The sequence below is a fragment of the Pogona vitticeps genome, chromosome 4 (assembly GCF_051106095.1).
Source record: "Pogona vitticeps strain Pit_001003342236 chromosome 4, PviZW2.1, whole genome shotgun sequence".
Classification (NCBI taxonomy): Eukaryota; Metazoa; Chordata; class Lepidosauria; order Squamata; family Agamidae; genus Pogona; species Pogona vitticeps.
The window spans coordinates 118,266,211-118,289,600 of record NC_135786.1 but is presented as its reverse complement, the minus strand read 5'-3'; the positions used below and the strand labels follow the sequence as shown (position 1 = coordinate 118,289,600).

The window sequence follows — 23,390 nt, the reverse complement described above, 5'->3', positions numbered from 1 at the left end:
AATGGCCGCCAGATCAAGAAAACGGCCACCCGCAGCATTTTCACGCCCTGCCCTCGCTTACCGAGGCGGCAAAAATGGTGGCCAGATGGGAAATCTTCGCTTACCGGTGAGTTTCCCCCCATAGGAACGCATTAAACGGAGTTTAAAGCGTTCCTATGGGGTTTTACGTTCCGTTTAGTGATGTTTCCGGATAGTGACATTTTTCCTGGAACGGATTAACGTCGCTATGCGGGGCACCACTGTATTGTCTTACAGGTTACTATACGCTCCTCAGACTAATAATTCCTCAGATTCCCAAACTAAAACTCTCTCTCTCTCTCTCTCTCTTTCCTTTCAAACTCAGATCCAGATTGTAAACTGCCTCCCTTCTCCTCTCAGGCTCCGCCTTTTAATCTCTCTCTCTTGGCTCCGCCTCTCCACCACATCAGCATAAAACATGAATAATAACTTATTTAACATAATAAGGGTGAATGCCACATACCTGCCCCCTTAAATATGTTTGTTTGGGAGGGGAAACGTGTTTTCCCTCCTAAACAAACAGGCAAAATTGCATGAAACTCTGCTTACCATCTGGCACAATTCTGTAAGCAATACCACCTTTACTATAACAATCACAATACCGTTTTACACTAAACATTCCAATACAAGTCAACAATATACTTTACCTTATCATTTACACTTAGTACATTTTACATTTTCAACCTTACAGAAATATACTACAATCAGGAAACTTTTACATAGATGATTAACCGGTAAATCAATAGTCCATTCCAGTTTATTTTAAAAGTCCTTGCATCCTTCACCTTTCTGTCCATCAATATTCAATTTTTCATCACTATTTACAAACAGAACATTTATTATACATTACTAATTTTGTTTATTCCCCCCTCCCCATCAGTCATTTGGCTTTCGAGGCACAATTGGCGTCTTTGTTACTCGGTTGTTTACAAAGTCCAAGTCCTTCACCTTCCCATTGTAGTAACGTGCGCCGTGGACTGGTCCGGTCGTTACTGCTTCCTTCAGCTGGACAGACAACTGCTGGCACTCAGGGGTCCCTCACCACCACATCAGCATAAAACATGAATAATGCATAATATATTTAACATAATAAGGGTGAATGCCACAAGGACAGATCCTGAAGTTGAGGCTCTAATACTTTGGCCATCTCATGAGAAGAGAGGACTCCCTGGAAAAGACCCTGATATTAGGAAAGTGTGAAGGCAAGAGGAGAAGGGGACAACAGGGGATGAAATGGTTGGACAGTGTCATCGAAGCTACCAACATGAATTTGACTCAACTCCGGGAGGCAGTGGAAGATAGGAGGGCCTGGCATGCTGTGGTCCATGGGGTCATGAAGAGTCAGACATGACTAAACATCAACAACATTTGATGTGAAGTGTTTTTACTGCAGATATACGAAATGATTTTTAGCACTAAACATGATTCATTGCATTGTGTAATTTATATGTATTTAGATATACAGTGGAGTCTCTACTTAAGAACTTAATCCGTATTGGAAGGTGGTTCTCAAGTTGAAAAGTTCTTATGTTGAATCTGCATTTCCCATAGGAATGCATTGAAAACCATTTAATCCGTATCTGCTCTTTTCCGTCCATAGAAACTACAGTGGAACCTCTACTTAAGAACTTAATCCGTTTTGGAATGGTGTTCTTAAGTTGAAATGTTCTTAAGTTGAAGCAAAATTTCCCATAGGAATGGACTGAAAACCAATTAATCCGTTCTGGCTGTTTTTTTGTTATGTAGAGGTGCGTTCGTACATTGAAGCATTAGTTCCCATAGGAACTAATGCAAAGCTGGTTAATATGTACTCTACCACTAGGGGAAGAATTTTTTTTTAACCTAAAATGACCTAAGGTTAAAAAAAGATCAGGAAAGGTTTTTTTCCCCTGTTCTTATCTTGGATTTCTGTTCTCAAGTAGAAGCAAAATTTAGCAAATGGAGCTGTTCTTAAGTTGGATTGTTCTTAAGTAGAGACGTTCTTAAGTAGAGACCCCACTGTAACAGTAAAATTCAGTGTCTCTGAAATAAAAGAAAATAAAGTGGACCCTCAACTTACGGAATTAATCCATATTGAAACGGTGGCCACAGGTCGAAAAGTCTGTAGGTCGAATTCCTATTTCCCATAGGAATGCATTGAAAACCCTGTAATCTGTAACCAGCCATTTTTGCTCCATAGGAACTAATGGAAGCTGGCTAATCCGTACTCTACCACTAGAGGGAGAATTTTTTCTTTTTTTCTTCTTTTGACCTAAGGTGAAGTTAGGTCAAAAAAGGGAAGGAAAGGAGGAAGGGGGAGGAGGGAACCATTTTAAAATTACTTTAAAAATCTTTTTCAACCAAGCCAAGGGAGACATGACTCTGAAGTGCATTTTTAAGCTAGTTTGCACCCAGAGACATGAGTCTGAATTGCATTTTTAAGCCTGCCTGCTTCAACAATCAGAAAGCATTCATCCTGCACAGAATTCCTCATCACAAAGAGAGACATAACTCTGAACTGCATTTTTAAGCCTGTTTGCACCCAGAGACGTGAGTCTGAACTGCTTGCACCAAGCCAAGGGAGACACGAGTCTGAATTGCATTTTTAAGCCTGCCTGCTTCAACAATCAGGAAGCATTCATCCTGCACAGAATTCCTCATCACAAAGAGAGATGTGACTCTGAACTCCATTTTAAAGCTCTTTTCAAACAAGCCAAGTCAAACCAAAAGGCAGGAAAGGAGGTAGGTAGGTAGGTAGGTAGGGAACAATGAGGAAAATAGGAAAGAAAGTAAGACACCTTTTAACAGGAACAAAGCAACTTTTAAACAAAACACATTTTAACAGGAACAAAGCAACTTTTAAACCCACCCACCCACCCACCAACACCTTTTAAAACAAAAGAAATGTGACTTAGCTTTTGTTGTCTTCTGGAGGACATCACTGCGAGGTAGAGGTCCCCTCCTCTGGGTCATCTTCTCCAAGGGGTCCCTGTTGCTGTCTCTTCGCTGCACGCTCCATCCTGGTGAAAAATCTGTCCAATGTCTCTTTGGCCTGTGCTGAAGAACCTTCCTGAAGTGGCTGACCACGTTGTCATTCACCGTGTCCATAGCTCTTCCTGTCACAGTCCTGTTTGGGTGAATGGATTTTTTATTACAGTCAAAGACCAGTAAAACCAAATCAATATAAAATAGATACACATAATTATAGTTTCATAAAGTTAATCAGGGTAATAAAATTCCATTAAAACGTGATAAAAGATCCCCTTCTTCCAGTTAATAACATCATATATCTTTAATATAAGTAAAACCTCAGCCAGTGCTATATTAAAAACACTATATTATAAATCTAAAATCATCTACCCAAACATTTGATTACGAGTAACCATTGCTGCAGCACAGAATTTGGCCACTTGTCTGGTAATATAAGGGATATTGTCAGAGTGTAGCAACTGGACATAATCCTTCTCTGATCTCCCGGGAGATTTACAGATAATAGGTGATAAAAGCTCCATACGAAGATCTCGATAGCAAGTACAGAAAAGGAGAACATGACCAACTGATTTAACTTTATCACTATTACAAGGGCAGAGACAATCTGATGTAGGCAAACCTCAAAATCTTCCCTCAAGAAGCTTAAAAAGAAATACATTGAGCCTAGCTAGTGTGAAACCCCTTATGGCCTTAGGTGACATAATGCTGGCTAAATACGAGGTGATAAAAGCAGATTTCTTAAGAAAGTTATATTTCCCTAACTGGCCAACATGGTCCTGTAGTTCAGTGTCCCATATCATTAACTTCACTGCTTTGATGGCATCCTTGAGACCCATTGCTGTAAGTATACTGGGGGGGGGGGAGCCAATTTTCAATATCTCTTCAGTTATATGCTTCTTCCACTCCGACTGAAAGGAATCTAGTAGGATCAGTGGGGCCAAGCTTTCTAATGAAAAAAAATCAGTTTAAGCCAGTATTTCACCATAAGGACTTTAGCCCGTGCTTTAATGGATATTAACCCAACCTCTAAGCAAAGAGCCACATTGGAAGTACAAGGTGGAACTCCAAGAATAGCTCTTGCAAATTTGGTCTGAACAATCTCCAGAGGTCACAGATTAGTGTAAGCGAATAGTTGAGAGCCATAAAGCATTTGTGAAATAATCCTGGCCTTAAAAACTTGTATTGCTGATGGTACATGTTTACCCCCATCAGTATGGAAAAACTTAGTGCCCCAGTATTTATCTGGGCACTCATTGCTGCATGGTTTACATGAGTAAGCCAGGATCCTGAAGAATGAAAAACTATGCCAAGGTATTTGTAGCATGCTACTTGCTCTACAGGGTGTCCATTTAGAGACCATTTATGCTTTATTCTCCTTCTACTCACAACCATAATCTTGGTTTTAGCACAGTTAATTACAGTATTAGTTGTTCTTTATTACAGTAGGAAGAGAAGGATCTCAGAAGTCTTCTAAATCCTACGCATGTTGTTGACAGTAAAACGGCATCATCAGCATAGAGTAAGATTGAAATTAGGTGAGAGTCAAGTTTGGGTTGATGAAAATTGGGGTTACTTAAATTTCCAGCTAAGCCATTGATATAGAAGTTGAACAAGGTGGGGGCTAGTATGCATCCTTGTCTCACTCCATTAAGTACAGGGACTTGGTTGGATAAGATCCCCGCGGAGTTACAAAGAACCCTCAAATGTGTATTTTCATGAAGTTGCCACATCAATAGGAGAAGCCATTTATTGATATTTGTGGACTCAGATTTAGACCACAGGTGTTCCCTTGGTATGAGGTCAAAAGCAGATTTGAAATCTATGAAGGCTGCATATAGAGCACCACCTTTGGGGGCAGAGTATTTAGATGCCAGGTGGTGTAAGATAAGACCCTGGTGTATGGTGGATCTTCCCAGCCGAATTCTGGCTTGTTCCTCTGCAAGTATATTCTCCTCAAGTAGCCAATCTTGTAATTTGCCCAATAAATGCCTTGCATATAGTTTACTAATGGTGTTTAATAGACTAATTGGTCAATAGTTAACAGGATCCCCTCTATTTCCTCTTATAAATTGGGACTACAATGGCTAGGTCCCAGTCCTCAGGAAAACATGCCATTTTATCAATCCAGGTGAATAAAGAGGCTAATACTGGAGCCCACCAGTCAGAGTTAGACATCATAAAGTCAGGTGGGATATAATTGGTTCCAGGAGCCTTGCCTGGTTTAAGTTGCTTGGAACAACTGGGGGCCATTCAGGTATATGATCAAGCTCATTCTGAGAAGTATTAGCTGAGTGGGTGTGTAAATACTTCAAAAATGTTCATCCCATATACTAGGCAATGTATAGAAATCTCGTTTGGGAGTATAAGTTAGCGTTCCTTTTGTTACTATCTTCCAGAAGGAGGCTGGGTTCTTCAAATTGGAAGCAGTTATCAAACATTGCCAGGTTTCCCTCTGTGCTTGAAGCTTTTTACTTTTAACCAGAGCCTTATACTTCTTCCTAAGTGTAAACCAATCTGTTGGAATTCTAGCCAACTTCTGTTCTCTGTAGGCCCTATAAGTGACCAGTAACTCATTTTTAGCTGGTTTGCACTCCAAATCAATCCAGGGCTTTGTATGGAGAAAACCAGTAGCTGATTTGCATGGCTTTTAACATGTTAAATGAGTTTGCAAAGATTGTACCATGTGCTTATAGGCCTCTAAGACTGGTCCCACTGAACTAAGAGAAGTAATTAAATTACTGAAATATAAATAAGGCTATGAAAACAGCAGCTGTCTCATAGATGCATCCAATTCTTCTGACCACTTAATGCAGACCCCTCTTGTATCGGCTGCAATGGGTGTTATAGGAGCAAGGTCTGCAAACACATTATAATTATTAAAATAGATCTTTAAAACCAAAGGTAGATGGTCGCTTTCTTCACGATATACTACATTAAAATCATGTGTTCTATCCGTCAAGTCCCTAGAGATTAAAACATAATCTATTGTGGAAGCACCTTAAAGGTAAATTCAGCAGGTCTATCTCCAGTTATGCACCTGTTTAAAAGGGATAGACCAGAATTATTAATCATATACATTAAGCGTAGACTGGCATAATTACAGCCACAATCTTTAAATTGCCTGTGGTTAAAAATTGGATGAAGAATAGGTTCTGGGAAGGTCACATTGAACCGTGAAGAAAGTGCCTCATCATTTGTACATACAGTATCCTGGCATTGCAATCTCCAGTGACTATTATAGAAGCATCAGGATACAATTGTGCTAAATGATCAATATAGTACTCTAGGTTAACCCACAAGTCATCTGTCATCACACGAGATTGTTGTGGAGGAATATAAATGTTGATAAGTAGTAACAAACACATAGCAATCTTCAGTGTCAAAGCAAAAGCTATCCTGTTGGAAAAAATCCCATGCCATTACTGTTGCCTGTAACTTTGTTGACAAAAAAGTGACCATACCACCCTTGGGTCGACCTCCTCTGTCGCTGGGCGAGGCATTAATAGAATGTGCCACATAACCATTTAACATTGGCTCATTTAAAGACCACGTTTCTTGTAGTAGAATGATATTGAAGTTACTAATATAGTCAATGAAGGCAGGATCTGAAGCCTTCGTCTGCCAGCCCGCAATATTCCAAGACAAAAATTTAATTGTGAGACTCTTATGCTGAAACATGGTGTCTTCCAAATCAGATAGCTGAGAAGGTGGAGAGCCATTATCCAGGCTGCGGGATAAGGATGGTTCTAAATGAAAGGGAGAAGATGACCTAACTAAATTACAATGAGTTTGCATACTAACTTCATTTCCTGGAACATTGGACATAGTATGCATCTATTTTATATTGATTTGGTTTTGCTGGTCTTTGACCGTAATAAAATATTCATTCATTCAGTCCCGTTTGGGTGGTGCCTCTCATAGAAGGCACTTGGTCCACATCTGGCAGATGGATTTGATCTCACTGGAAACCTGTAGTGCCTCTTCCTCTTCCTCAGTGGAATGCACCATAAGAGCCTTCTGCTGCTCGCTTTGCAGTTCTGCAAGTTCTTCCGTCATCAGCTCCTCTTTGTGTTCTTCAACCAGCTCTTCTACATCCTCTTCGTCAAATTCCAGACCCATACCTTCACCCATGGCGACAATGTCCCTCACCACCTGTGAATCAGTCCCCTCAGTGCCACTGTCTGTGACACATTCTGGCCACAGTTTCTTCCAGGCTGAGTTCAAGGTCCTGGTTGTGATATCTTGCCAAGGCCTTGTCAATGAGTCTGACGCTGTGAAGGACATTGAAATGTGTCTTCCAGAACTCTTTCAGGGTCAGGGACATCTCCTCGATGATATTGAAGCACCTGGTGAAGAGTGCCTTTGTGTACAGCTTCTTGAAGTTGCTGATCACTTGCTGGTCCATGGGCTGCAGAAGAGATGTTGTGTTGGGGGGGAGGAACTTGACTCTGATGAAATCCTCACCGATGTCATCCACCATGGATGGGTGTGTGTGCTGGAGTGTTGTCCATCAGCAGAAGGCACCTCTCAGGAGGCTGGTGGTCTGAAAGATATCTTCTGACAGTGGGTGCAAACTCGTCATAGAGCCATTCCAGAAACAGCTGCCTTGTCATACAAGCTCTTGCGTTGGCCCTCCACATGACAGGCAATGTGGCCTTGTTGACTTTCTCTCGCTGGAATGGGCGAGGAGTCTGGGCATGGTAGATCAGCAGAGGCTTGATCTTCAGATCCCCAGTGGCATTGGCACAGAACAAAAGGGTCACTTTGTCCTTCACAGGTTTGTGGCCCAGCAGTCTCTCTTCCTCCTGGGTGATATAGGTTCTCCTGGGCATCTTTTTCCAGAACTGTCCTGTCTCATCACAGTTGAAGACTTGCTGGGGGAGGTAGTCTTCTTCCTTGATGAATTCAGCAAACTCCACCCTGAAGGCTTCTGCAGCATCATGATCAGCACTTGCAGCGTCCCCATGTCTTGTAATGCAGTGGATGCTACTTCTCCTTTGGAACTTTTGGAACCACCCCTTGCTGGCTTTGAATTCCTCTTGTGCTGCACTTCCGGAGGGGTTTCTTTCCAACAAGTCGCTGTGCAGGTTCTTCGCTTTTTCGCAGATCATGGCATCTCTGATAGTGTCCCCTTTCAGTTGTTTCTCATTCATCCACACCAGTAAAAGTTTTTCCACTTCTTCCATCAGGGGTGGCCTGTTCTTTTTTTATGATTGTGACTCCTTTTGCCACATCAATGTGTGTCAAGACGTCTTTCCTCTTCAGTATGGTACCAATGGTTGACTTTGCCATCTGGTATTCAGCACCCTGTTCATTCTTTTTGATGATTTCCTTTTTGGTTTCAATGCAGAGAATCTTTTTGGGGGGTTTGCTCTGTTTTTTCTTTGGAGCCATGACCTTGTTAATGAGGTTGAAGTGGTGGGATCCTTAGGTGGGAGTGACCACGCTCTCTTGGAATTTGTTGTACAGTGGGAAGGAGAAGCCAAGTGCAGCGAGACATGCATTCTAGACTTTAAGAAGTCCAATTTCAGTAAACATAGGGAATTACTGGCTGTAATTCCATGGAAAAAGATACGGTGGTGTCTCGCTACACGATTGCCTCGCAGGATGAAAAACCCACAAGACGATTGTTTTTTGCGATCACTATAGTGCCTCGCAAGACTTTTTTTCTATGACTGTGCTTCGCAATACATTTTTTAAGACCAATGTTTCCTTAGAACTGCCTTTACACGAAACAGAGAGGGATTCAGAATGATCCGTCCCTATTGCTAGCAAAATCGGGTCCTGTAATTTTACTCTAGGCGACTTCTCACTCCTTCACCCAAGTCTGTCTTGATTTTAAATAAACAATCTGGAAGGTCTGCTCTTCCTTTTTTATTACTTTAGGACCCTAATTTGGTAGCGTAAACGCGGCCAGATCAAATAATATATTTTTAAAGTAGCCAATTTTACCATAGTAGCTGTGGTCTAAACAAGGAGCCAACTTACAGACAAATTGTCTTTTTATCTTTTATTAAAACAAGATAGCATTCTAACAAACAGACTAAAGCATAAGTCATTAATTATTTCCAATACCCCAGCTTTCACCACCAGATATTTCCTCTATAAAACGAAAACAATAAACAGTCTAACTATATCTTAAATTAACATTCTTACGCAGTCTTCAAATTAAAGTTCTGCCAGATGCATATCTCTCCGTGTGTCGTCTCTGGCTGTCGTGAAAGCAAACTCTCCCCCATCTCTCTTCTCCGTCCTTCTTCTCTCTCTTCGCCCATCTTTCTTAAATTAAGCCGTTGTGTCCTTGTCCGTTGGAGTTTTGATAAGATAAGGGTCAACTTGTTCTTCTTTACTTTTTTTTCCCTTCTGCTGGAAAAAGAACTGACCTTGTACAATTTTTCTTCCTAATTAACACCTGGACATCAGTTAGCTTCTAGTTGTTTCGTTGCTGTAATGAAACAAAATCCATCTCTATTCTACTTTTAAAATTTTCATAATCAAATTCATGACACACAAGACATTTGTTTTTTAGACCAATGCTTCGCAAGACATTTTTTTTGACCAATGCATAGGGAACCTCGCAACATGATTTTTTCACAAGACAATGATTTTCACAAAACAAATTAAAATTGTCTTGTGAGGCACCACTGTACTGAAAGAGAAAGGAATTTAGATGGATGGGAATTTCTTAAAAGGGAGATACTAAAGGCACAATCTAAAACTGTTCCAATAAGTAGGAAAAATGGGAGATGTCTAAAGAAACCAGAATGGTTGACTAAAGAACTTTCAGCTGAGCTAAATGTTAAAAAAAATATATGCAAGAAATGGAAAAATGGGGAAAACATCAAAGAGGAATACAAGCAAATATTCAGTATATGTAGGAGTAAGGTAAGAGAAGCAAACGTGCAGAATGAAATCAGGCTTGCCAGACAAATTAAAAACAATAAAAAGGGCTTTTTAGTTATGCTCGCAGCGAAAGGAAAAACAAGGAAATGATAGGGTTCCTATGTGCCGAAGATGGCCAACTACTAACAGAGGACAGGGAAAAGGCTGAAATTCTCAACACCTTCTTTGCCTGTGTTTTCTCCAAAAAGGAAAATAGTGCTCAACCTGAAGGGCAAAGAGGAGGTGATGTAGGGGGGAAATGCAGCGCAGAATAAGTAAAGAAGTAGTACAGGAATACCTGGCTACTCTAAATAAACTCAAGTCTCCAGTGCCAGTTGAATTACATTCAAGAATATTAAAAGAACTGGCAAAAGTAATTTCAGAACCATTGGCAATATTTGAGAATTCTTGGAGAACAGAAGTCCCCACAGACTGGAGGAGGGTAAATGTCCCTATCTTCAAAAAGGGGGGGAGGGAGAAGACCCATATAATTATCGCCCAGTCAGCATGACAACAATTCCCGGAAAAATTCTAGAGCAGATCATTAAAGTTTGCTATTACTTAGAAAGCAATGCTGTCATTACCAAAAGTCAATACGGGTTTCTCAAAAACAAGTCATGCGAGACTAACCTGATCTCTTTTTCCAGTAGAGCTACAGGCTTGACAGATAAAGAGAATGATGTGGATGTAGCATATCTTGATTTCAATAAGGCCTTTGAGAAAGTTTCCCATGATATTCTTGCAAGGAAGCTAGTAAAATGTGGGCTAGACAGTGCTACTGTTCAGTGGATTTTTAACTGGTTGACTGACCAAACCCAAAGGGTGCTCACCAATGGCTTCTCTTCATCCTGGAGAAAGGCAACTAGTGGGGTGCCTCAGGGTTCTGTGCTATTCAACATCTTTATCAATGACTTGGATGAAGGAATAGAGAGTATGCAGATGATACCAAATTGGCAGGGGTTGCTAATTCCACCTCGCTAGACAACAGTACTTGTGAAAGGCATCTAGGAGTCTTGGTAGACCACAAACTAAACGTGAGTCAGCAGTGTGATGCGGCTGCCAAGAAAGCCAATGCAATTCTTAATTGCATCAACATACCGTATTTTTCGCTCCATAAGACGCACCGGATGTTAAGACGCACTTAATTTTTAAATACCAAAAATTAAAATAAAATAAAAATATATAAACAGAGCAAGTCCCACACTGGGACTGCCAAAAAAATCACCAAAAAACAAAGCAACATAGAAACATGCCCCCCAGCCCAAATCTACCCTCAAAAACCCACCCAGAACATTTTTTAAAAAGTAAAAAGCAGCAACTAAATTTTAAATACCAAAAAATAAAGTAAAAATAAATAAACAGAGCAAGTCCCACGCTGGGACTGCCAAAAAAATCACAAAAAAACAAAGCAACATAGAAACATGCCCCCCAGCCCAAATCTACCCTCAAAAACCCACCCAGAACATTTTTTAAAAAGTAAAAAGCAGCAACTAAATTTTAAATACCAAAAAATAAAGTAAAAATAAATAAACAGAGCAAGTCCCACGCTGGGACTGCCAAAAAAATCACAAAAAAACAAAGCAACATAGAAACATGCCCCCCAGCCCAAATCTACCCTCAAAAACCCACCCAGAACATTTTTTAAAAAGTAAAAAGCAGCAACTAAATTTTAAATACCAAAAAATAAAGTAAAAATAAATAAACAGAGCAAGTCCCATGCTGGGACTGCAAAAATATTAACAAAACACAAAGCAACATAGAAACATACCCCCAGCCCAAATCTACCCTCCAAAACCCACACAGAACATTTTAAAAAAATTTTAAAAAGTAAAAAGCAGCACCTTATGGTCGAAAGCCTCCTGGAGGTCCTCAGAAGCCAGCGATGGTGGTGGTGGTGGACCCCCCAAGGGGCCTGCTGAGGCCTCCGGAGGCCTGTGGAGCCAGCGATGGTCGCTGGGGGAGGCCCCCGCGGGGCCTGCTGAGGCCTCCGGAGGCCTGTGGAGCCAGCGATGGTCGCTGGGGGAGGCCCCCGCGGGGCCTGCTGAGGCCTCCGGAGGCCTGGGGAGCCAGCGATGGTCGCTGGGGGAGGCCCCCGCGGGGCCTGCTGAGGCCTCCGGAGGCCTGGGGAGCCAGCGATGGTCGCTGGGGGAGGCCCCCGCGGGGCCTGCTGAGGCCTCCGGAGGCCTGTGGAGCCAGCGATGGTCGCTGGGGGAGGCCCCCGCGGGGCCTGCTGAGGCCTCCGGAGGCCTGTGGAGCCAGCGATGGTCGCTGGGGGAGGCCCCCGCGGGGCCTGCTGAGGCCTCCGGAGGCCTGTGGAGCCAGCGATGGTCGCTGGGGGAGGCCCCCGCGGGGCCTGCTGAGGCCTCCGGAGGCCTGTGGAGCCAGCGATGGTCGCTGGGGGAGGCCCCCGCGGGGCCTGCTGAGGCCTCCGGAGGCCTGTGGAGCCAGCGATGGTCGCTGGGGGAGGCCCCCGCGGGGCCTGCTGAGGCCTCCGGAGGCCTGTGGAGCCAGCGATGGTCGCTGGGGGAGGCCCCCGCGGGGCCTGCTGAGGCCTCCGGAGGTTTGGGGAGCCAGCGATGGTCGCTGGGGGAGGCCCCCGCGGGGCCTGCTGAGGCCTCCGGAGGCCTGGGCAGCCAGCGATGGTGGCATGGAGGGGACAGTATTCGCTCCATAAGACGCACGCACGTTTCCCACCAGTTTTTTTGGGAGAGAAAGTGCGTCTTATGGTGCAAAAAATACGGTAGTATAGTGTCTAAAGCAAGGGAAGTGATAGTACCACTAAGATGTTTACCCTTGTGGCCCTGCTTGTTTTTCCCTCACAAAAGCTCATGTTGCGTTTTCTTCTCACTGACACCAGTGGATTACTTCAATCCACAATATAAATGACGTATGTCAGAACACTTGTCTTGTGAACAGAAACAGAACTTACTTACTGAAGTGAAGCAGACTGAATAATAGCAGATGTTTTTCAGATACACATTATACATAAGCAATTCATCAACAGTTCTCTCAGTACATACTTCTTTTCTCTTGCAATACATTACCACCTTCTCTACCTATTTTCCTAATCAGCTCTATCTCTTTGATTAACCTATTTCAGCATCTGTTCTCTCTGACTAACCAGCCCTATCTGACTCATCCTTCTCCTGCCAAGCCTCGTGTAATTGCTGACTCTGCCTCTCCAAGCCTTCTCATAGGTTCATGCAAATCAGCTCATGAATATGACTGGCAGTCGCCACAACCACTCTATTCTGCTTTGGTCAAACCTCATTTGGAGTATTGTGTCCAGTTCTGGGCACCTCAATTCAAGAAGGATGTTGACAACCTGGAATGTGTCCAGAGAAGGGCGACCAAAATGATCAAATGTCTTGTAGCCATGTCCTATGAGCATCAGCTTAGGAAGCTGAGAATGTTTAGCCTTACAAAAAGAAGGTTAAGAGGGGACATGATAGCCATGTTTAAATATTTGAAGGGATGTCATGTCAAGGAAGGGCCAGGTTTGTTTTCCACAGCTCCAGACACTAGGACAAGGAGCAATGGTTTCAAACTACAAGAAAAGAGACTCCACCTGAATCTCAGGAAGAACTTCCTGACAGAGCTGCTCAGCAGTGGAATATGCTGCCTTTGAGTGTGGTGGAGTCTCCTTTGGAGGTTTTTAAGCAGAGGATGGATGGCCATCTGTAGGGAGTATTTTGATGGAATTCCTGCATGGCAGGGGGTTGGACTCTATGGCCCCTGTGGTCTCTTCCAACTCTTGATTCTATGGTTCTGTGATTCTATGATGATGAAAAATCCTCTTAGTGTAGTGGCGTAATATGCAGCTGTGAATTGCCACTAAGGAACTTGATTTTTTCATACTTTCTGTAATTCCACATTATGTTTCAATCTGGCTACAGTTTACTTGGTTTTTCTAAAAAAAATAGTTTATGAGTTTATGGGTATATAAAAGCTTTTGATGAAGTAAAAATACAGAACGCTACAAGCCATTTGTATAAAAAGTGCTATTTTGGTTATTTTATGTACTTCACCGAATACAAGTTTCTAAAGATAGTACTTTAAAAGGAAGATTCAAAACTTTTCTGAACTACAGATTAAAAAAGGATGTGGCCTCCTTTTGACTACCAGCTGCACTAGTGCCACCTTGTGTTATGAGGTTTTAGTTACGGTATTTTATTCACAACAATTACAATGTTTATTTTCAGTGAGATTTTAAGTATGTTCATATTAACATTCCCTCTAATTTTCAGTCTCACTGCGTGGGAGCCTTACCCTGTTCATATGCAGGGGTTGGGCTTCATTCAAAACGGGAAGTAAACAATCTGGCTGTCCATGTATAGCGCCAATGGAACTCTGCACATATGCATGCATGTTAGAGAGAACACTGGCTCAGATAATTATACTTTGGCTTTAAGCCTGCTAAAAATAATGCTTTTACCCAGGGAGATGCACATCCTCTTCACAACAGACAGTGGCTGTAATCTTGTGTCAGAACTTATGCCAAGTAAGACTGTTATTTGGTCATCAGCCAAGGTGATTGTTTTTTTAAATAAAAAATTTCCAACCACCCCTCCCAAAGTTCCTGAGGTTCTCTTGGAATCCTTTTCATTATGGGGAAATGATTGGGGGTTGTGCAGTTTGGAGGAAGCCCTTAATTTTTGAAAACTGCTGTTTGAAGAATTATTATTCCAGCTTCTGCAATTTTTGAAAATGAAAGACCCCTTTATCTTGTGACCCTCAATGGCTTCTACACAATGAAAGGGATCCCACGGGGGCTTCTGGAGGAGAATTGGGATTTTTTTATTTCCAATTTTTTTTTTACGGCTGATGATGTCATTGGTCTCACATAGCATAGCTCTCTAACCAGCAAGTCCCTAAAGCATCATAATTTCCTATTTTGTCCACACTACTAAAACAGCCCACAACATTTTAGTTGCCCCAGGCAGAGTAGCATAACTATTTGACCCCTGAAGCAGAAAATCCCACTAACATTTTCCAAATAGTAAAAATGGAATGATGACAAAGCATGTAATGACTAAAATCTTATTTGAGTAAGTTCTGTGGGAGGAAATTTCAACCTGAGGTCCCTACTGTAAGGAATGTTTTAATTGCTATTTCTATAAAATCCTTAATTCTCTCAAATATAGGAACAGGTGATATCTCTCAGTAATATTACTATTTTAGAGCCCCCTTGTTTAGTTTAATCCAGAATGAAGCTTGGGCTCCTTTCAAACATTTGCCAAAACTGGTACGGAAGATGACCTTTTGACAGATTATAATCAATAAGAAACCAGAAATTTGTCTTCTAAACATGGATAACAGGAAGCCTCCTACACAAGACATTGTTCCTAAGTCTGTTAGATCAGGAGTCTCCAACCACTGGTCTGCAGCCTGGTGCTGGTCTGTGGCCTTGGCAGGACCTGGCCATGGAGACAGATCTCCCCCCATGTACTTCCCCCATGCACACCCACCCGCATGCATGATCCACGCACCCATGCATACGCAATTTATTTAATCTATACTTTGTCTCAAGTGCCCATAAGCAAAAGAGGAAATCATAAATATGCAAAATAGCTAACAACAAAATCTGAGAAAGAGAAACTGCCATTCGCTTAATCTACAGGGCCTTCTAAACTACTTTTAGCTCCACTCACTGGGAGGGTACAAACAGGTCCAAAAGACCAGGGGAAAGAATAAGTGCACAGAAGCAGAGCTTGAAGTAAGCACTGTATATATGACTCTCATGAACTGGACCAGTCCATAAAAGATTGTGCAATTATAAATATTCATTTTAAGGTGCTACAAAATTATCGTCATCACTATCATTATTGGCAGATCATATTCACTGCTTGCTTGATGATTCTTTTAGGACAAAGACCTGTCTATTCTTGAATAATCAATTCTTAAATGTGCAATTTGGTCTGGTTCCCTTTTAATGTTTCAGGATCTATATGTGCAGTAATCCCCTTCATGGATTGCTGCCTTGTCGTGGCGAAGGGGCTTGAGCAACTCAGAGAAGCTATGGGCTATGCCGTGCAGGGCCACCCAAGACGGACAGGACATAGTGGAGAGTTCTGACTAAACGCAATCCACCTGGAGTAGGAACCGGCAATTCCACTCCAGTATCTTTGCCAAGAACGCCCCATGATCAGAAACAAAAGGCTAAAAGATATGACGCTGGAAGATGGGCCCCTCAGGTTGGAAGGCGTCCAACATGCTACTGAGGAAGAGCGGACGACAAGTACAAGTAGCCCCAGAGCTAATGAAGTGGTTGGGCCAAAGCCGAAAGGACGCTCAGCTGTGGACGTGCCTGGAAGTGAAAGGAAATTCCGATGCTGCAAAGAAAAATATTGCATAGGAACCTGGAATGTAAGATCGATGAACCTTGGGAAGCTGCAGGTGGTCAAACAGGACATGGCAAGTACACAAACCCTGTATCAACAAATCAACACAGTCCCTGATTTTAAGAAAAAAACTGTGGAATCTTAAAATTAAACTTCAGACTTGAGTCTGAACTGCATTTTAAAGCCTGCCTGCCTGTCTGCCATTTTAAAGCCTGCCTGCCTACCTACCATCTTAAAGCCTGGCTGCCTGCATCTACAACCACCACAGGCCCTCACAGAAAATTTTCTGATTTAAAGAAAAAAAAAAGACTTTGGATTCTTAAACTGCATTTTACTGTACAGTACAGGTACTGTACTGTACAGCGTGCCTGCTTCAAAAATCAGCAAGCATTAAACCCCATTTTACACCATGCCAGCAACAACAGGCACTCGCAGAAAATTTTCTGTACATTTGAAACACATTTTAAAACAAAAGAGAGGTCTCATACACAAATCTTAAAAGCCACAGAATGCAAAAATAAATAAATACAGTAAATTTTACAGTGACAGCACCCACAACAATCCTGACAAGAAAGCCAAAGTCTTTGACTCTCTCACCACCCAGATCCGCCCACATTACATCCTGCAGTTGCTGAACTCCACCTGCCTTGCAGTCTATCTTCCAGTCTCGGCCGCGATGACCACCGACTCTTGGGTGCTCTCTGTCGTTGCCATCGGCTGTGCAATCGAGTTTCTTTTCCTACCACCTTCAGGACCAATCAAAATAACAACTCTTATCACCTGTATTAGAAGAAGTTTGATCCCTTCTACAAAAATATGTCATTCCTCCTATCATTCCACATGACAACAACCTGGGATTTTACTCCCATTACTTTACAGCTCCCAAGAGAGATTATAGTCTTTGGCCCATCCTCAATCTACACAACCTCAGCTCCTACATTGCCCCAAGATGTTTCCGCATGGTCACATTAGAACACATCCTCCTTCAGAATGGTGACTGGTTTGTAGACCTAAGCGAGGCCTATTTCCATTTAACAATTTGGCTAGAAGTACAAGCTTCTGAAGGGGCTGAGGAACTAGAGACCAAATTGCTAACATTCGCTGGATTATGGAGAAGGCCAGAGAGTTCCAGAAAAACATCTACTTCTACTTCATTGACAATGCAAAAGCCTTTGTGTGGACGACAACAAACTATAGCAAGTTCTTAAAGAAATAGGAGTGCCTGATCACCTTATTTATCTCCTGAGAAATCTATATGTGGGACAGGAAGCAAGAGTTAGAACTCGATATGGAACAATTGATTGGTTCAAAATTGGGTAAGGAGTACGACAAGGCTGTAGATGGTCCCCCGGCTTATTTAACATATGCAGAATACATCATGCGGAAGGCTGGACTGGAGGAATCCCAAGATGGAATTAAGATTGCCGAAAGAAATATCAACAACCTCCGATATGCAGATGATACCACTCTGATGGCAGAAAGTGAGGAGGAATTAAAGAACCTTGTAATGAGGGTGAAAGAGGAGAGTGCAAAAAATGGTCTGAAGCTCAACATCAAAAAAACTAAGATCACGGCCACTGGTCTCATCACCTCCTGGCAAATAGAAGGGGAAGATATGGTGGCAGTGACAGATTTTACTTTCTTGGGCTCCATGATCACTGCAGATGGGGACAGCAGCCACAAAATTAAAAGATGCCTGCTTCTTGGGAGGAAAGCGATGGTAAACCTAGACAACATCTTAAAAAGCAGAGACATCATCTTGGTGACAAAGGTCTGCATAGTCAAATCTATGGTTTTTCCAGTAGTGATGTATGGAACTAAGAGCTAGACCATAAAGAGGGCTGATCACCGAAGAATTGATGCTTTTGAATTGCGGTGCTGGAGGAGACTCTTGAGAGTCCCCTGGACTGCAGGGAGAACAAACTTCTCAATTCTGAAGGAAATCAATCGTGAGTGCTCACTGGAAGGACAGATCCTGAAGCAGAGGCTCCAGTACTTTGGCCATCTCATGAGAGGAGAAGACTCCGTGGAAAATACCCTGATGTTGGAAAAATGTGAAAGCAAGAGGAGAAGGGGATGACAGAGGACGAGATGGTTGGACAGTGTCTTTGAATCGACCAACATGAATTTGACACAACTCCGGGAGGCAGTGGAAGACAGGAGGTCCTGGCATGCTCTGGTCCATGGGGTCACAAAGAGTCGGACACGACTTAATGACTGAACAACAACAAACCTCTGTTTTCCAAATAATATTGAGATAGATTTTGTTTTGTTTGCACCATACTTGTTTACCACTTTTTATTTTTGTGGCGTTGCTCCTTTAACTTCCCCAGTTGGTGGTAGATTGGCCTGTGGATGAGAAGATTCCAGATACAAAGGAACATGATATTAACTTTGCCTCCCTCCGCTCTTCCCCCTTTCTCTCTATTGGAAGTCCTGTGTAAAGGAATTTAAAACCAAAATGTGCATTTTGAAGCAAAACACAAAGCAGATTGTGCAAGTCCACCTGTAAAGATGCTGTAGATGTTTCTCAATATTGAAAAGACAGGCAGATCCATACTAGACCCTTTGCAGCTATTGAATATGGTATTGCAAGAGTTACAAGGCTTTGGGTGATGGCCAGATCCTTGTCAATTTAGAGTAAGCTTGTGAAAACAAATATATATGATATGAGGCAGTCATAGCCACAGTTGATACTTGGGTATACAGGTACAAAGCTCCTTCCCGGTGTGTACCTCAAGTGTAATCTGCTCTTCCAGGAGAATGTTACTGTATTTTTTGCTCCACAAGACACACTTCCCCCCCCCCCCCAAATAGAGGGGGGATGTGCATGCATCTTATGGAGCGAATACAGTAAAAAAAAAAAGGGTTCAGCCACCACCACCCAGAAGTCTCCCACTGCCATGCTGGGAGGCCTCTGAACTGGCACCAGAGGCTACTTGCTGTGGCAGCCACAGTGGACCCCACCACTCTGCCATCTGCACTGCTGGCTTTCCAGTATCTGCCTCCTGGAAAACCAGCAGGGCCAGCAGGCCTATGGCAGCAAATTTAAATGGCAGAGGGCAGTGAAAATAGCCAAGGACTAAAGGGGAAAGAGTGAGTCTAGAAAGACCAGGGGAAACCACAAATGCATTCCCCCCACCACAAATTAGGCAGTTGATTTTCCCATATTTGGAGAAATCACAGTGCAATGGATAAGCCTTACCCTGGAAAACCACTTTTATGATCATGGTATCTCCCCTGCCAGATATTAGTTGGAGTGGCCTCTGCACCTCCTGCCCCTTTCTGTGCCCTGCCTTCCAAAAGCATGGTGACCCCCGGCTGCACCTCCTGCTCAGAACAGGGCTGCACAGCCCCAGTCCCGCAAGAGGCCAGGAGAGCTCTTCCGTGTTTTGGGGTGCCCCGCAGGACCCCCATCAGGGGCTGGGTGTTCCTCCCACAATCCTCCAGTGACAGGTATTAGCATATCTGCCTGCTTGCATCACCCAGTTGGCTTCTCTATTGGTGAAGCAAAGCAGGAAGGAGGAGTCTCTTCACCTTCTGTGGAGAAGTTAGACAACATGACCAGCCAGACGTGTGGAGAAGCAGAGAGAGAGAGAGAGAGAGAGAGAGGAGAGGAACAAAAGCTTCTAAAACAAATTGCCAGTAAGTTTAACAGGCCTGAGAATGGCAAGGGGAAGATAAAGTTACTACTGAGAATCTGCTGGATGGGGGAAAGATGGCTAGAATAGCTGTCTGTAGTTCAGAGCTTGGCAGGAGGCTGCATCACTTCCTCATAAATTAAGTCTAAATAGAAATAATTTTGCAGATATTTAAAACATTAAGGGACCTGGGGGGGAGGCTATTGTGTATTGTTAGCCAAATTTCATTCTGATGCACAGAGTGATTAAAAAGGCACTGAGCACATGCAGAATAAAGTTCAAAAGAGAAACCAGCGACCTAACACTCCTTTCCTTAATATATTACCACTAGGGCTACAGGTTTTATTTGGTGTATTAGCTTACCACAGTTTTTATGGACTCATCAGGAGCAAGGCAGTTTGAATTGCAGAGGGCACATCTGAATCACAGATCTGAGTATGTCCAAATAAATCTTGAAAATTGGTTTAAGAGCCCAACATTTCATAAATAGCAAGGAGATGTTACTCATTTCACACGAACACACACACAACTGGAAACAGAAATTTTAGTAGTCTTTTTTTGTTAACAAAAGCTGCATGGTGTCACTCCCCCTGTTTTTATTGGTTTTTCTTAATTGTTGTTCTACAATATTGCTGGTAGATTTTATCTTTTCATTGTGATTCCCAGCTACTGTATTTTATCCTATTGTAGTCTCTAAAATTGGACAACCATCTGTCAGATCTGCTCTGATTTGGATTCCTGCATTGAACCAGGGGTTGGAATTGATGGCCTTAGAGGCCCCTTCCAACTCTATTATTCTATGATTCTGTGCCGCTTTGAGATTATATCTGTAAAAGGAAGCAGGCAGTAGATGTGGTGATGAATAAGTGGCACATTTTTCTTGCAGAGTATGGGAACTCATTCTACCAGTGCAAGGATGATAAAGCAGAAAAAGCTAGCATATAAAATTCCTTTTAAACTAGAGGTAGTAAAATATGCTAAGGAGCATGGAAACAGAGCAGCGGAGAGACATTTTGGGCTCCTCCATCTGAAAAAATGATTAGAGAGGAGGAAACAGGAGGATCAGCTGCAAAAAGCTGATAAAAGTAAGCACACTTTCCTTGGACATGCTGCAAAGTGGCCAGAGTTGGAGGTGGACATGAAAGAATAGATCATACATCAGCGGAATAATGGCTTCTCCGTCTTGACAAAAATGATCACATTTGAAGCAAAACGCATTTCTATAGAGAAAGGCATTCAGGATTTTACAGGATCACCATCATGGTGCTACAGATTTATGAGGCAATGTGGTCTTACTATGCGGACCAAAACTAGAATTGCGCAAAAAATGCCAAAAGTACATGAATCTAAAATTCTATCCTTTCATAAATTTGTTATTGATGCTAGGAAGAAAAATGGCTTTGAAACTGGCCAGATTGGGAATATGGATGAAGTCTCGGTAACCTTTGATGTGCCATCTAATAGGACTGTAGATCTGAAGGATGCCAAAACCATCAGTGTGAAAACTTCAGGGCATGAGAAGACCCATTATACAACTGTGTTATCCTGCTGTGCTGATGGCACCAAATTGCCACCCATGTTGATTTTCAAAAGGAAAACATTTCCAAAAGAAGTGATTCCGCAATGAGTTGTTGTACATGTACATGAGAAAGGATGGATGGATGAAAATGGAATGAGAATATGGGTTGAAAAGGTGTGGTCCAAACGTCCTGGAGGACTTCTGAAAAAACCTGCCTTATTAGTGCTTGACCATTTTAGAGCACATATTAGCAAACCAATAAAAAAGTGTTTCAAAGAAGTGAAGACTCATCTAGCTGTAATTCCCGGAGGTCTTACCAGCCAGTTGCAACCTCTTGATGTTTCCATCAACAAGCCATTTAAGGTCTTAATGAGAGAAGAGTGGAACAAATGGATGACTGCTGGTAATCATGATCTGACACCTACTAGACGAATGAAGAGGCCCACCATCACTCAAGTCTGTGAATGGGTGAAAACATCATGGGACTCTGTGAAGGAGGAGATTGTTGTACATTAAAAATGTGGCATTAGCAATGCTTTAGATGGAAGTGAATACAGTATCTTATATGAAGACAGCAAAGAAAGTAATGTCAGTGATTGTGAGCAAATGAGCTTCCTAAATTCTGACTCTAGTGATGGTGAGCTCTTGGGGTTTCCAGAAAACTAGAGTACACAAACCTTTAAGTCTCTCCATTTATTAATGACAGTTGTAATGGTTCTTAATGCCACTGTTGACTGCTGTTCACTTTACATGGTTCAAATGTTATTCTGTTATAGTTTATTAAATATTTTATTACACTATTTGGTTCAGAATATTTTTTCCTGTTTTCCTCCTCTAAAAATTAGGTGCGTCTTAAGGTCAGGTGCGTCTTATGGAGCAAAAAACATGGTAACTATCTTCTGGAACTCTCAAACATATTTCCCTCAGATGAAGCTTAATTCCCAATATGGGACAGAAGAAACTGTAGCTGTTCCCATCCGTATTCTTCTCTTTTGAAAACATAGTTTTAAAGAACCAAGCTATAGAAATAGCCTTATCTACATCTGGTTTTCTACATTGCCACTTCAGATTATAAATGAAACATTTTAGCTTTGGGTTTTTTTCTTCCATTTACTCCAAAGAAGGATTATCAAAGGAGTTTACATACCATAAAGTTATCAAGCAACTGCAGCATTTGCCCCTCGTGCCCCCTTGCTTGACCGTTAAGACTCAGAGCATACGAAGGCAAACAATCCCCTTTTTTACACTGCTGCCACCAGGTGATCACTAAATCACCATTACTTCTGGAAGATAAAGATTCAGGTCCGCACTCGAAGTCTTTTAAATAGGACTTTTGTTTATTGATTACAGAAATTGATATTGATTCATGAATATCTTCTTTAAATAAATTTATTATGAACAACAACCTTCCATTTGATAATATACTCCTAACTCTAATCACCCCTTAGAATCCCCCAAATGCTCTACTTCTCTCTCACACACTCCACTCCAACTCTCTGACTCCCCCTGACTCTCAGGCTCCACCTCTTATAAGATCTCTCTTAGCTCCGCCTCTCAGCAACATGAATATGCATGAACAATTAACATACTAAAATATGAACCATTGACAAACTAAGGGGGAACGCTACATCAACTTTTAAAAATGGTCAAAACAGTTACAACAGAATTTTAAAAGCAGAAGCCTATGGAAACCAGATAAGAGCAGTATTCTATGAATGGAGTATAGCAATTTTCACTAATCTTCCTTAAAGTTTCATTATTTTCTTGTGGTTGAATTAAGAAGTAAACTTTCATGCCGTCAGTGAAAATGTTAATCTAGATTTGTTATTACATATTTCCCTGACATTTAACCATTCTTTACAGGGTTATAGAGAGATAGGTGGATTACATTAGTAATCAATATCCTTGTGCCATCTTTTATAATGTAAGATCTCAATTCATGTGTATTTTGTGTAGCTGCAGTTGATTGCCAAAGATTCCTATCCTGTATTGTAAAAATTTGTATGATCTTGATTATTC

At 42.1% G+C, this 23,390-nt stretch overlaps 1 protein-coding gene and 1 pseudogene across 16 annotated transcripts in view; one reads left to right on the top strand and one right to left on the bottom strand.

Moving 5' to 3' along the window:
* Nucleotides 1-23,390, top strand: part of RALGPS2 (Ral GEF with PH domain and SH3 binding motif 2) — a 368,517-nt gene that overhangs the window by 17,893 nt on the left and 327,234 nt on the right. The gene's annotated exons all lie outside the window — the stretch shown is intronic.
* LOC140707179 (U1 spliceosomal RNA) lies at nt 19,324-19,466 on the bottom strand (annotated as a pseudogene).